The sequence below is a fragment of the Lygodium microphyllum genome, chromosome 12, assembly GCF_053477565.2.
Source record: "Lygodium microphyllum isolate KBCC chromosome 12, Lygodium_microphyllum_v1.1.10, whole genome shotgun sequence".
NCBI lineage: Eukaryota > Viridiplantae > Streptophyta > Polypodiopsida > Schizaeales > Lygodiaceae > Lygodium > Lygodium microphyllum.
Window position 1 is genome coordinate 153,290,139 of NC_141146.1, and position 14,024 is coordinate 153,304,162.

Sequence of the window (14,024 nt, forward strand, 5' to 3'; positions counted from 1 at the left end):
GTTAGCCTCTGCTAAGGATACCCTGCCAGATCTGTTTAAGCAGATGGAGCAACAAACCCAACTGATTGAAACCCAACGAGATGAGCTATCTTCTTTGAAGATTCAGTTATTAACAAAGGCTCAATCAGAGGTCACTAGAATCTCAGAGTAGAAGGAGAGGATGTCCAAGGAAGTGCAAGAGTTCCAAACTCTCTTAGATGTCAAACTTTCAGCCTTACAGATTGCTACTGACACAGTCGAATCACAAGCTTCCCAAATCAAGTAGTTGCAAGACCAAATGGCAAAGTCACGATCTGTTTCTCCAAGTCCTAATGTTCCCCTGATCCCTTCTCTCTCACAGCAGGACTTGGCAGTTCTTCAGAGACAGGCTACCTTATGTTCTCTATTCCAAGATAAAGTGGAAAGATTGCCTTTGAGCATTTCCAAGAGTATGTTCCTCCAGACCATTTTTTCTTTATCCACTATCAACTACACAAGTTGGCCTTTTACATGAAGCTTTCAACTATGGATCTTCCTCTTCCAGAGGATGGTTGGAGTGGGGCTTGGTCTCCTGAGTTGCTGACAGAAGTGGTCCGCATGGTGTTTGAAGATTCTGTCACGACAGATACCATGTTGATGTCATATATGTATCTACAGGGAGACTTGTTGATTCTAGATGAAGTGGATATGGCCTGGTATGTGGGAGATGTGGTTTTACAAGCTATTTTGTATGTCAACTATTTGGAGTTGCGAATCGATGACATGTTCCAGAGTTACTCCTCAAAAGTGGCTACTTGCCCTGATAATTCCTAGCATTCCATGATTGATTCTGTGGTCATGAATCAACGACAGAACACAGCTTCTGCCTATGTATAGAGTACTAACCAACTGAGGGTGGATCTCTTAGCTTACCTTTCCAAAAATAATCCATTTGATTCCACCTTTTTTTATGCCTATCAGAGAAGATCTATCTTAGGTTCCTCTATTCCTACCCTACTGTATTACCAATAAATGGCTCACCGTTATGATATCTATCTTTTCCTCTATCAAACCAATTCCACAACCATCTTACCCCTTCTTTTCCAACCTCAATCTTTTCCTCAAATTCCCATATTTATATATTGCTCTTTTATTGAAGATAGAGTATTTTCCCCTTCTCCACCATGTCCTTCTCCATCCATTCATGTACCTTCTACCTTTCCTATTTATCAATTAACACCCTTCCTAAGTGATTCCCTAAAATTTTCAGCCACTCCTTCTTTAACCTATTCTTCCTTTTATGATTTTGCCTACCCATCTCTTCATCCACTTTTACTTATTCCACTTCCATCTCCTGCCACTTCTATCTCTCAATCCCCTCAGTTGGTTAGTGAATATGAAGGGTTTGATCAGCAGATTCCAAGAAGAAGGAGATGGAGCTCGAGTGATTCTCTTACAGGACCTCAAATAAACTGGCCAATAATTCCAGGAGATTGGACAACTGCCATGGACAACTGCCAGTCAAGCATACCAGAACTATATTCATTTTGCTCACCAATATTCACAATCTTTGGATCCTTCGCTAAGATTGACAACTCATTTTGCTTGGTATCTAGCATACATGCATAGGCATTCCCATAATGATCAAAAGGCCATTCCAAAACTTTGTATGAATGTCAATGTAAACATTGACTCCCACCAGTTGGATGTCATGTATTTTCATGCCCTATGTCTCCCTAGCAGATACCTTGTCTTGCTAGAAAGGATGTGCTGCTTGCAGTTTTTTCAAAATCCTCCAAAGACATTTGTAGATGAATCCTTCTCCATGGATCGCTTCTGAAATCACCAAGTCTTTAAAAGGGATCATCTTCATTGATGCCTTTGCAATGTATCTTGGAAGCTTTTTAATGATATATCTCTTTTTGGAGGTGTCATTCAGATGGTTGTGTTAGTGTTTGTGTATGTATTGTCTTAATTGTATGTGATGAGTTCGTGTTGATTATGAATACTTGTTCGAGAGCTCTTTTCAAAAGATTGCTGGTGGATGGAAAGCCTATGGTGGAAAGCTGAAGAGAACCTCTTATATCCTTTAAAAATTTGTTATGGTCTTTAAATAATTAATTAGATGAGTTATTGAATAATAAAGTTTTCCTTTAGTAGTATTTTTTTCTATCAGATACAGGTGATAAGTTGGGGTCGTGTTTTGGAAAGATTATTGAAGATTTGACGAAAGAAAAATTTGAGCTCTTTAGTGAACTTATATTCTTCTTTTCCTTAGGTCACGACGACACTTCCTTTCTAAGTGTGGAGATATGTTGAGAGTGGAAAAAGATTGAATTTTTGACTGATTTTTGTTGTTTTTGAGGTCTGAATGATTGATTTTTGATGGATTTAGAGTGATGTATGGTTGTAAGGGAAGTATTTGAGAGTTTTTTGGATGATATTGATTATGTTTTAGAAGTTCATGATGATTCTCAGTGGAGATATGAGATTCTATGATGTTCTGATAGGTTTTGATTGGTTATGTATACCTTCCGTATAGCTTCTGTTTTGTTCTGATTGTCTTCTGTATAAAGCATGGATTGATAATTAATGAAGATTGAGATCTTGTGAAAGCTTATTGAATAGTTTTTGAGAGTTTGGAATGGTTTTCGTATGAGTTATGAGGTTTTGATGACCTTCTGTAGAGCCTCTGTCTCTGCTCTGTCTCTGTACTGTAACTGTACTATAGCTGTTCTAGTACTATACTGTGACTGTTCTGTAGACCTTCTGTAAGTGTTCTGAAGAATGTATGTGTGACTTTGGGAAAGTTTTTTAACCTTTGGAAAGGATGAATCTAAGTTCAAAAGAGCTAAAACAAGTGGAAGAAATAGCTGCTAAAGAGACTGAAGAGAAGACTAAGTGACAGTGACAGTAGTAAGCTGTGAAAAGACACTGTAGTGGCTCTGGTGACTCTTCATATCAGACATACCTCTTGGGAGGTGCATCCACGACCTAAGAAGGATTATTGAGTGTTATTATGAGAGCATTGTAGTGAGGATATGATGTACTATTGATAGAGAGAGAGAGAGAGAGAGTCAGAGATAGTCAAATCTATCAAAACAGTGTAATTGTATATGAGAGATTGAGAGAGAGAACTATGAAGACATTGAAGAATGATAATATGTGATTGATTTCCATTCAAAGATGGTGTATTCCTTTGTGTTCTTTGTTGTATTGAAGAATTTTATAAAGATGTTGAAGATTATGGTTGATTCTATCAAATCCGTGGGAGATATCTACTATGATGCTGCATGAAGAATTGTTGTTTTCTTTGTTTTGATGATCAAAAGAATGAAATAAAAGCTTTTTGATGTTACAAGATAGATTTTCTTGCAAGAGAATTTCCTTTTCCTTGGTGTTCCTCTTGGGGCTCCAGCTAGAACCCTGACTCATGCCATTTTAGGGGACCGGAATGGGACTATGCCCTATGGGCAGAGAGATGGAGTGCCACATCCCTCTTGTTTCCCATTCTCTTTGAATCAAGTGCGGCATGGGTCTACTTTGGCTTGGTTATCTCTACGCAAAGTAGAATATCCAAAACCGACGCTAGAAAGCTGTCAAGAGACCTTGACCACTAGAGAATCAAGTTCAGGTTGATCCTAGTGGGTTTGGCCGTAAACATTCTGTTGCGAGACGGACACGAGAAACCCTAGGCGACAAACCCCATGACATTCCATGAGAGTGTCGAGCGGCGTCGCTTAGACTCCTCTCTCGACGGACCGCTAAAAACGTGCTTGGACAGCCGATAAGCCGCACGTTACACACTTTTACCCAAAAAGGAACAAAACTCAAAACTTTTTCATGGTTAACATCAAAACACAGCCTTGTATATGCATCTGATTCTTCACCACAATTAGATCATCTAGAGTAGCTACATTTGTAGGTTCGCTTTTTCGAAATTCGTGGCTTCTTTGAGAGGGTGCTCCTTCCACTTGGGTGAGGTACTTAGAGTAACCTTTGTGCTTTCGGCGCCAAAGGATTGCTTCAACTTTGAAGGGGTCATTGGAATGAAGTAATGGAACGTGTAGCCCCGATTGTGTGTCGAGGGGGTAGAACTTGCATAGGAGGCATGCATGGAATGCATTGTGGATACATATGCTCTTTGGTAGTTCTAGCTTGTAGGTGATGTCATTTTGGACCTAGGTAATGCGGTAGGATCCATAATATCAATGGTTGAACTTGGGGCTCATATTGTTTGGCAGGGAGATATGCTTGGAGCTGACGAGAACCATGTCTCCTTTGGTGAAGAGGATTGCCTTGTAGTTCTTGTTGGCATATGTGATCATGGTGATTTTGCTTTGGAAGTATTTAAGTGCGATGTTTTTTGTGAACACAACTGTGTGTTTGTCTTGAACATAGTGCTTCCATTTTCCAAGGCATATAAATTACTACTAGCATCTCCTTCTCATGTGAGCCATCTAGTTTCTATGTCTATGAACTTCTTGGATTCATAAGCTATGGGGGTGTCCATCTTGCATTAACTCTCCCCCAATGCCATAATCCGATGCATCTATGGAGATTTTGAAGGACTTGGTAAAGTCTGGCACTTTGAGTATGGGGTTCTGGCTCATACACTCTTTCATCAACTCAAAAGCGGCTTGTTGCTCACTCCTCCATGTGAAATTTCTGTCTCCTTTGGTTAGGTGAGATAGTGGAGCTGTTACCATGTTGTAATCATTTATAAACCTTCTACAAAACACAATGAACCCTAGGAATTCCTAAACTTCTCTCACGGTCTTTAGTACTGGCTACTTCTTCATTGTGACAACTTTATTGGGATCTACTTTAATGCCATTCTTGCCTATGATGAATCCTAGGAATTCTAATTCCTTCACTATGAACTCACTTTTTTCGAGTTTGGCATATAGTTTGTGTTGTCTCAACTTCTCAAAGACTAATCTTAGATGTTGATTGTGTTCCTCTAAGTTTTTCTATACACAAGGAGATCATCTATGTAGATAATGATGAATACATTGATCTCTGGTCGGAATAGTCCATCCATTAGGCCATAAAAGGTACCTAGCCAATTACTTAGTCCAAACCCTAGAATGAGCAACTTGAAACTTCCATATCAGGTACAAAAAGCTATTTTAGGAATGCCTTCATCAGCCATATGGATTTGGTGGAAACCTAACCTAAGTTCTATATGGCTAAAGTATTTTACTCCATGGAGTCTATCTAATAGGTCTTCCACTAAGGGCATAAGATATTTGTTCTTGATAGTGATCTTGTTAAGAGCACTATAGTATACATACAATATGAGTCTCTCGTTCCTCTTCTTGAGAAACAACACTGGGGCACCAAATGGGGACTTGCTTGGTTGAATAAATCCTTGCTCTTCCAATTCATGCAACTTCTTCTTCAACTCCATCAATTTGATGTGATTCATGCAATATGGGGCACTAACTGTGAGACTCAACCCCTTGGGATTAGCTCAATCTTATGGTCTACCTCTCTTTTGGGAGGTAAGACTTTGGGTAGTTTTGCAAGCATCACATTTGCATACTCCTTGAGTATCTCTTCCACTTCTTTGTTGCCAACATGGGTTTAGGCTTCTTGGTGACCTCTTGCTCCACAGGTTGAATCATGCATAAGTACACCATATCTCCCTGGTTCACTGATTTCTCCACTTGCTTGGTACTTGTTGAGGTGTTGCTTGAACTAAAGCTCCTATTTTACTAGATCTTGCCGTTGAGTTTGGCAAGAGACTCTATGCTTACTCTCCTTCATCTGCACTTTGATTGGCATTCTACCTGGGAGTTGCATCCATAGTACTCTTACATCCTCTCCTTGCATATCCAACACCATCTTATTAACTCCTTTGTATGTCATTATCAAACATGGCAATGACATACTTGTCATAGAACTCTAGGCCCAAAATGACTTCGAAGTCATCCATGGGTATTACTAGAAAATTGAGCCTAGCCTTCCATCTCCCAACTTCCACTTGTATTGCAAATATTTGCTTTACTTCCTTTGCTTCTCTCTGCTCAAAAGTCACTATTAATCCTTTTGGGGCCTTAGAAAATTTTAGTCCATGTTTTGTTGCTCACTTTGGAGTGATAAATGATTGCGCGTGGCTCTCATATCTATCATGATTACTTGATCCTCTTTACTAACTCTTCCCTTAAGGTATAAGTATTGTACTACTACTACTCAAGCTGCCATGCATTGGGGATGTGTGCTAGCTATCCCCACTCTTGGGTGGTCTACACTCTCTTCACTTTCATCGGGGATATCTTGAATGCACAGACGTTGTGGCTCCTCTACTCCATAAGCACTTGCGGCTATTACCCCAGACCCACTTATTGAGGCTATATCTTCCATGAGGCATCTATTTTGGTAGTGTGGTGCCCCGCACTTGAAACATCTAACCCCTATGGTTGAGGCTTGGGGTCTCCACCATGATGTGTTTGAACCTATAGACTCATAAGATGTACTAAAGGTTGGTCTGTAGTGGTTGTTTTCCCACCATCCAAATGCTCCTTTTGGTACCAAGGTTGGTTGCGAAGTGGTTGGGTTTACTCCTCTTGAGATTTGACTCCGAAACTCTGGGATGGGGTGTCTTTGGGGATTGGATCTCAAGGTCCAAAAGTTGATGGTGGGGTTTGTGTTGAATCTAGCTTGACTCCCTTGGGCTATCCTCCTCTCTTCTAAGTCTACTAATCTTTCAACCATCCACATGACCTCTACTAAACTTGTTGGTTCTTGTCATTCTATGTCTCTCTTGGCCGACTCTTGCATGCTGAATAGGAATCTAGGTAACTTTGTGTCTATGTCCATGTTGGGTAGTTGAAGCATCAACTGTCTATACTTGCTAACATACTCCTTCATCTTCCCTTTGTGCTTACTTGAGATTTTCTCCACTCATCTTGAACTTTGAATTTTTCCATCTTCGGGATGAAGTAATCTTCGAGTTTGTCTTATGGTTCCTCCCATGAGAAGACAATGCATCCTTACTCCTATTATAGTAGGTACTAACTAGTAGCGTCCTCTTCCAGATAGATGGCTGCCACTTCTCCCTTCCTATCTTTAGTGATTTTATATACCTTTGAAATTAATTTCTTCAAAATCAGTTCATCTCTCTCTCCCTTATACCTGGTGGGTTGAGGCATATTGAATTTGCCATAGTTGTCTTCTAAAATTTCACTCTCCTCTTCATCCTTATTGTTTTGCCTCATGTCTTTCTTCTTGTCCTTCTTCTTGCTTGCTACTTCATCTTCCTTTTCCTTTTCCTTCTTTGTATCTTGAGCTCTCCTAGATGTTTCCTCTCTAGTTAACCTATCTGCCAATCTATCTGCCTCTTCTTATAGTTTGTCTCTTCTATTTGGGCCTATTGCTATATCAACCACTCCCTGTACCCCTGCTCCACTTCAGACTTTCTTCTCTTTTCGTTCTCTTCTTCCTTCATTTGCATATTCCTCCAAATTGAGTCTAACAAGCTTGGCATGCCCTCCACCTGCCTCTCTAATCCAACTACTTTTTCTTCATGAGTTTCTCTCCATTCTTGACCTCGGCTCTTCTTCCTCTCTTCAATAACTGGGATGGGTGCATTCTCTTCATTGTCCTCCATATTGTTGGGGGGAGTTGCACCTCGACCCTACTGTTGTTGATGCAAGGAAGCTGTGTTTCACCTTCGAATGGTGGTTGTGCTGTGGGAAAGCTATACCACATCTTCAAGTGGTGACTTGTGTCAAGGTCATCACACTAGGGGATGTCACATGGAGGGTCGATGCAACATGGAGCGACACGAGATGGGATGATACAACATGGGGCATTGCAACGTGGGTTGTCACAACATGATTTTGGGGTGATGTATCTTCTCTCTTGCTTTTGTGAGCACTCTGTCACTTCAAGAAATAGTTGCTTTGATACCAAGTGTAATGCACTTGCACTCAATCACTCACTTGACACCGCATAGAAAGAAAACATGATATGTGATAGCAATGTTTACTCTTGTATTATTCAATGAAAAAAATGTTACAACATAGGCACGTCCCAAGACTACACCCTCATGATGCCGCACATGTGAGGGTTTACCCACTAGGCATAGGGAATCACACATAGAGTGGAAATCAAGTCACTACTACTCCCTATCTAGGTGTTTGTCGCAACAACATGATGGTATAGCTACAAAGCCCTTATAGGGGGGAGTTTGGGGGTTTTTAAAGGTTTTTGCAAAAAATTGGAAACCCCCAAGGTCACTTGGGGGAGTTTTGAGTTTTCTTGAAAACTCCCTATTTCTTAGGGAAAACCACTCATACTCATTTTCCAATAAAAAAAACTTAGCCCAAAGAAGAAAAGATGTCCCCAAAGTTAACGAGACACCTTTTAAAGGTTTTTATTTTAAAAGTTTAAATAAGAAACCTTGTAACTGACTAAAAAAAGAAAATAATACTGACATTTCAAACATTTTGTAATTCAAAGAATTAAAGGGGTCTCTAAAAACCTTTCCACGTGAACTAGTTTGGGAAATCAGAACGAGAAACACACTTGAAAACAATTTGTCATGAGAAACCCTCACATGAATAGCTCCCTTGTGGATAGCTAGAAAAGTGGATTTTTGACCCTTTTGTCCATCATCCAAGTGTGAACACACCCTTAGGTGTATTTGCACTAGCTAGTAAATGTAGCAATAGAAAATGACTATATAAGTTGCCTTTATCGACAAGTGCACCATGTGGGACTCTCACTTAGAGAACTTCAATGTGGACCTAATGAAGGCCTTTGAGGTGTGGGCAACCACCCAACCTACCATTACCAACATGGCCTTCAACATTAGCAATGGTGGTAGTAGTCCCCCCCTACACCTAAGCAAAGCTCTGGCTTGCCATCCCTTGCACCTTCAATGTTGAGCCAACCCTAGAGCTCTATCACCCTCATGTATAATAAAGCCCACATCTTAGGCCTAAGATTATGTGCAAAGAAGAAGTGAACTTTCTCAACTTTATGGTGTTTTCAATTTTCGAATTAGATAACAAATAATGCTTTGAAATTGTCTCATTTTTCATGTGGTGTACATTTGTCCCATTTTTCATGTAGTGTACATTTGTTTCAACAATACTCCTTGGTAGGCCAATCGGGTGTGCTCGAGTTCTACTTTCCTAGATTTTTTTTGCTATGCCTTATGCTTGGAATAGTCAAGTGTGATGATTTAGGTGCGAGCATATCAAGAAATTTATTGCTTGAATATGAAGTTGCTCTATTTGTTTGATACTTGCTCTTTTAAGTGTATATATATTTTCATGTTTAAAGGAAGATTTATGAGTGTTTACACATTTTCAACTCACATGCAATCCACTACACATTTGCAATTCACATGTAAGACATTGCCTTATCACTACATAAGAGAGAGAAAGTTAGAAGTGTACACATTATTAAACTCACATGCACGACATTGCATTGCCACCTCACCATTGCATAAGAGAGTAGAAAAAAGTTTATTTAACATCCTTTGTGAGGCCTCTAAGATGCATATGTAATACCCATATGTAAACACCTATTGATGGAAAATACATGCAAATGTGCAAGTCAAGTCAATCAAATGCAAACATCTTTAAAGCATATGTATCCACGATTTCCCTTAACAAACCATTATATACAAACACATGCCCATAGATACAGATGTGCACACATTTAAAGGGGGAGAGAGAGAGAGAGAGAGAGAGAGAGAGAGAGAGAGAGAGAGAGAGAGAGAGAGAGAGAGAGAGAGAGAGAGAGAGAGAGAGAGAGAGAGAGAGAGAGAGAGAGAGAGAGAGAGAGAGAGAGAGAGAGAGAGAGAGAGAGAGAGAGAGAGAGAGAGAGAGAGAGAGAGTTATAAATGCTTAACAAGCATTTATATGATTATGATGGTTTGATCCATGCCCATTAGGATATGTTGTAGCTCACTTCCTGTTAGAAATATAGCCTCATATACCCTTAACACCTTATTAAGTGGGACAACCCCATTTACACCCTTAACACCTCACTAAGTGGGACAACATCATTCATCAAGTTGAAGATTGCACAATTCATGTTAAGCTACCATCAAGTTAACTTATAAGAGTACATAAGGTATACTTTACTAGTCACTTAAAATTCATTGAAAGGAGATTATAAGATGCATCTACTCATCATCCTTACCCAAAGTTCACAACCATAATCTCCCATAGGCTAAGGCCCTTGTTAGTCTACCTTGTAAGCTTTGCCTTCAAGATGGCATCACTTACTTGACCTAGATTATCTTGCCAACATCTTCCCAACACTTGGTCATTATGGCCATTGTGCTTCTTTTGTAGTTTTACCAAATTAAGCAATGAGGTTTTTTATAACCTCCATGACAAGTGTGTTCTCTTAAGGCTTCTCATGACAAGTGTATTTGGATTGCAAAATAAGGAAAACTGTCATGATTTCATCACACTATGCTTGCTTTGTTTTCTTTGCTTGTATGTACATTCAAATGTGGGTTGCCCAAAAGAAAAAAGCACCTAAGAACTACCATCTATTCTAAAAAGGCAACAAGGTGCAAGTGCATAATCTAAGAATATAGAATCTTATGTGTGCTACATTGGCACAAAGAAGTTCATGGAAATTGGCCCATGCTTAAGCCAACCAAGACCAATGCCAAGCCTTCAAGCTTACTCGGTCACATACACAGGCATTTATACGTTGCAAATAGAGGTTATGAGAAAGAACACCTCACACTTAGAAAAGCAACAAAATATGAGTCCATAATCTAAGAACATGAACTCCTATGTGTGCTAAATTGTCGCAAAACCATGTCCATAAAGAGTCCAAATCTAATCCAACACATCCGATTAGTTTTTTGCAAACAATGGCTTAAGTTTAAAGACTAATGGAACACTATGTGTTTTAAGTTTGTGATTGTACATTTTCACTAAGAATCGGTCATCTACCAAGTTCAAAAAATGAGCGATAAGGGTTGAAATTATAATTCTACAAGCAAGGTGGACATCGTGTTTGTTGGGTTCCCATTAAAAAGCTTATTGACATTGCCACTATACTAATGACTGCTTAACTACCATGAGAAGGTTTGGAACCATAATCTAACAAAGAAGGTGGGTTTTGTGTTTGTTAAGTGTATCAAGATGGTTCATGGGCATACATACATATTGGAAACTATGTGAATGTGATCATTAGGCTTGGTCAATGGGAATCCAACAAACAAGATGGTTATTGTGTTGTTGGGTTCCCATTATGAAGCTCACGAAGATGGTCAATGGTCACACACATTAGAAACTATATTCAATGCAATGTTCACCTAAAACATTTTTGGCCCCCAGAGATTAGATAAACTTTGAACTTAGAAACTCGGAGTGATTTTTAAATCAAATCACACAAACTTGTAGATTTTTGAACCTTCTTCTTTAAGATTTGAAAGTCTTTTTTGAAAATTTTGCAATTTATTTTATGTTAGACCTTTAGTTTACATGAATGCTGGTTGAGAATGATCATGATTCATAAGGTTTGGTGAATAGGAATGGGACAAATCTAAGAAACAAGAGCTTCACTAGGTTTGTTCCATTACAAAAGATTACGAAGATGGCCAATGGGCACATATATGCATGTGTATATCATATAAAAAACTGATACATGGTCGTACACACACATAGATATACACACATATACACACATATATAATGTGTGTGTGTGTGTGTGTATAGGCTAGATATATCGGACAAACAAGAAGCTTAGTGCGTGTTGTTGGGTTCCCATTACGAAGCTTATGAAGATGGTCGATCGCATAGATGTATCAGAGTGTGAAATGACGCGGGCCATTGTGAAAGAGTGTGAACACATCGGCTGTCCACACTAGCCCAATCTAGCCTGTTTGTATTTTGTCTCTGGCGATCGATAGACTTATGGAAGTTGATACGCGGGCACACACAAGATTGAGCTTCCATGGCTGCTCAAGGCGAAGGTGAACCAAAACATGAGATCAAAATGCAGAATTTGAGGCAGTTCTGAGCCTCTCACACTTTACTGTTAGAGCTCCTGCAATGATTGGAATGAGAGCAGACATTGAGCGAGAGATGGAAGGTGCTGTTGGAATGAGATATGGTGTCGATGTGTGTCAAAACGCGTCTATGAATGTGCCTAACTGTCTACACGGACGTGCCGATAGACGGGCTGCTCAAGCCTAAGCTAAAGCAAAATCCAGCAGCAAGATGCACTTGCGGGTAGTCCTTAGCCTCAGACATCGTCAACTAACAGATATTGGCTACCTGCTGATGTGGTGAATGGAGAAAGCATTGATTGGTTTGATCTGACATAACAGACATTTGCGTTTTGCTGCCTGCTCTATACCTCTAAGCCAACTCAGTTTGGGGCCTGCTTGAGGCTTAAGTAACACATACTGGCAAAATGCTGTTGCTGGCAGCTGGTTAGCTTCTAGCTGAACAAACTGCACCCACTGGGTGAAAAGATGCATGTGCTGGCACAGCTGGTTGAACACCGTATTAATGAAAGAAAGCTGGATATGGCACACAAGAAGCAGACTAGTGTGATGTTGCCCAAACGGTCCGCGCACAGCTTTGGCGAAATGTTGCAGATGGAGTATACCTCCGTTTGTCATGATGCATCAAGATAGTTAGTCTGGGTCATTTCAGGTCTCTGCAATTCTTGAATACATTATATGGTTGAGGGTTTCAAGCACATGCAGAGATGCATTGAGAGTCTTTGGCATTTCAAGCAGGGCATTAGGCTGGTTTAAAACCCTCTATAATTTTATTGAAAGGCTTTTGCTTTGCATCCAAGCTATTGTGAAACTGAAATCAACACAGACTCCCTTCTTGGTGCTGGGTTTATACAGCAAGCTGAGATAACTTACAAGCAGACACCCTTTCCAATTCGGAGCATCCTTTGTAATAAGTCCCACCATTTTTATTCACATGTAAGGCACGTTTGCAGTACCAGGCTTACTGCTAGGTCACTTCTAGGTGGTACTTAGAGAAGAGAAGAAAGGAGAAGAGAACCCAGTGAAAGTTGGGTTGTGGATATATGGGGCTAGCATTGCAGCAAGCAATAGATTTGTCATTTGACAGTACTGCTGGTTGTCATAAGTGCAGGCATTGGTGAAAGCATATGTCTTGAGGACATTGGTTTATAGATCAGAAACAGTGACCTAAACAAGCATCATGTAGCTGCAGTTGCTTTATTGTGCACCAAACTTTGAAGGTGCAATTTAAAGAGTGTCATAAACAGGAATGTAATGAGCTGTTGGCAGTAACCTTACTTGGACCTTAGAAAGTCTATCAAGTAGTTAGGGATGTCTTCTAGGTCTCAAGCTAGGGATGAAGAACTCAGCTGGCAATACAGGTGACTTTAAACGGAGGTTGGCCTGTTGTTGACTTGTAGGCCGTTTAATGTGCCCACGAGGCTGCCATGAGTTTGTTGTGCCTGTCACTTTGAGAGGCTGAGATTGTCTTAGTTAGCACATTCATTAAGATTTTATTTGTGGCTTTTGCTTGGTCATTTTCTTCAGGGTAGTAGGGAGAGAACTTGTGGTAAATGAACAATGAATGTGGATAACAAGTGCACAATGACTTTATTGATGAAATGTGTACCTTTGTCACTCACAATCTCAAGGGGATAGCTGAATTGTGAGATAAGCTGCTCCCACAAGAACTTCATTGTTTAATATCTTTGCTTGTATGGAAGATGTGTGTATGGCTAGATTCTTCGAGTTCTAGGAATACCCATGGGATTGGAGTTTACCTCCATCAGAGATGGAACTGGGTCCTTGGGATAAGTTAGGAAGAAACTAGCAACCCAGAAAGGAATGCAACAAGGTTTATAGTTATGTGTTCCATGGTCAATTTTTGGTCTTGTTGTTGGATTTCCATGTCTGATCTTAACTTCGACTCTCTGTGCAGCAATCTAGTATGGAGGAAACCGTGACAGCTTAAAAATTCCCCAGGTGCCTTGGTCCATTGAAACAATATAGTCGCCTCATCCTCCCCAACGGTACTTGGGCTCTAGCTGATAAACTGTTAGCCTTTGCAGAATTGTATGTAATACGGAGA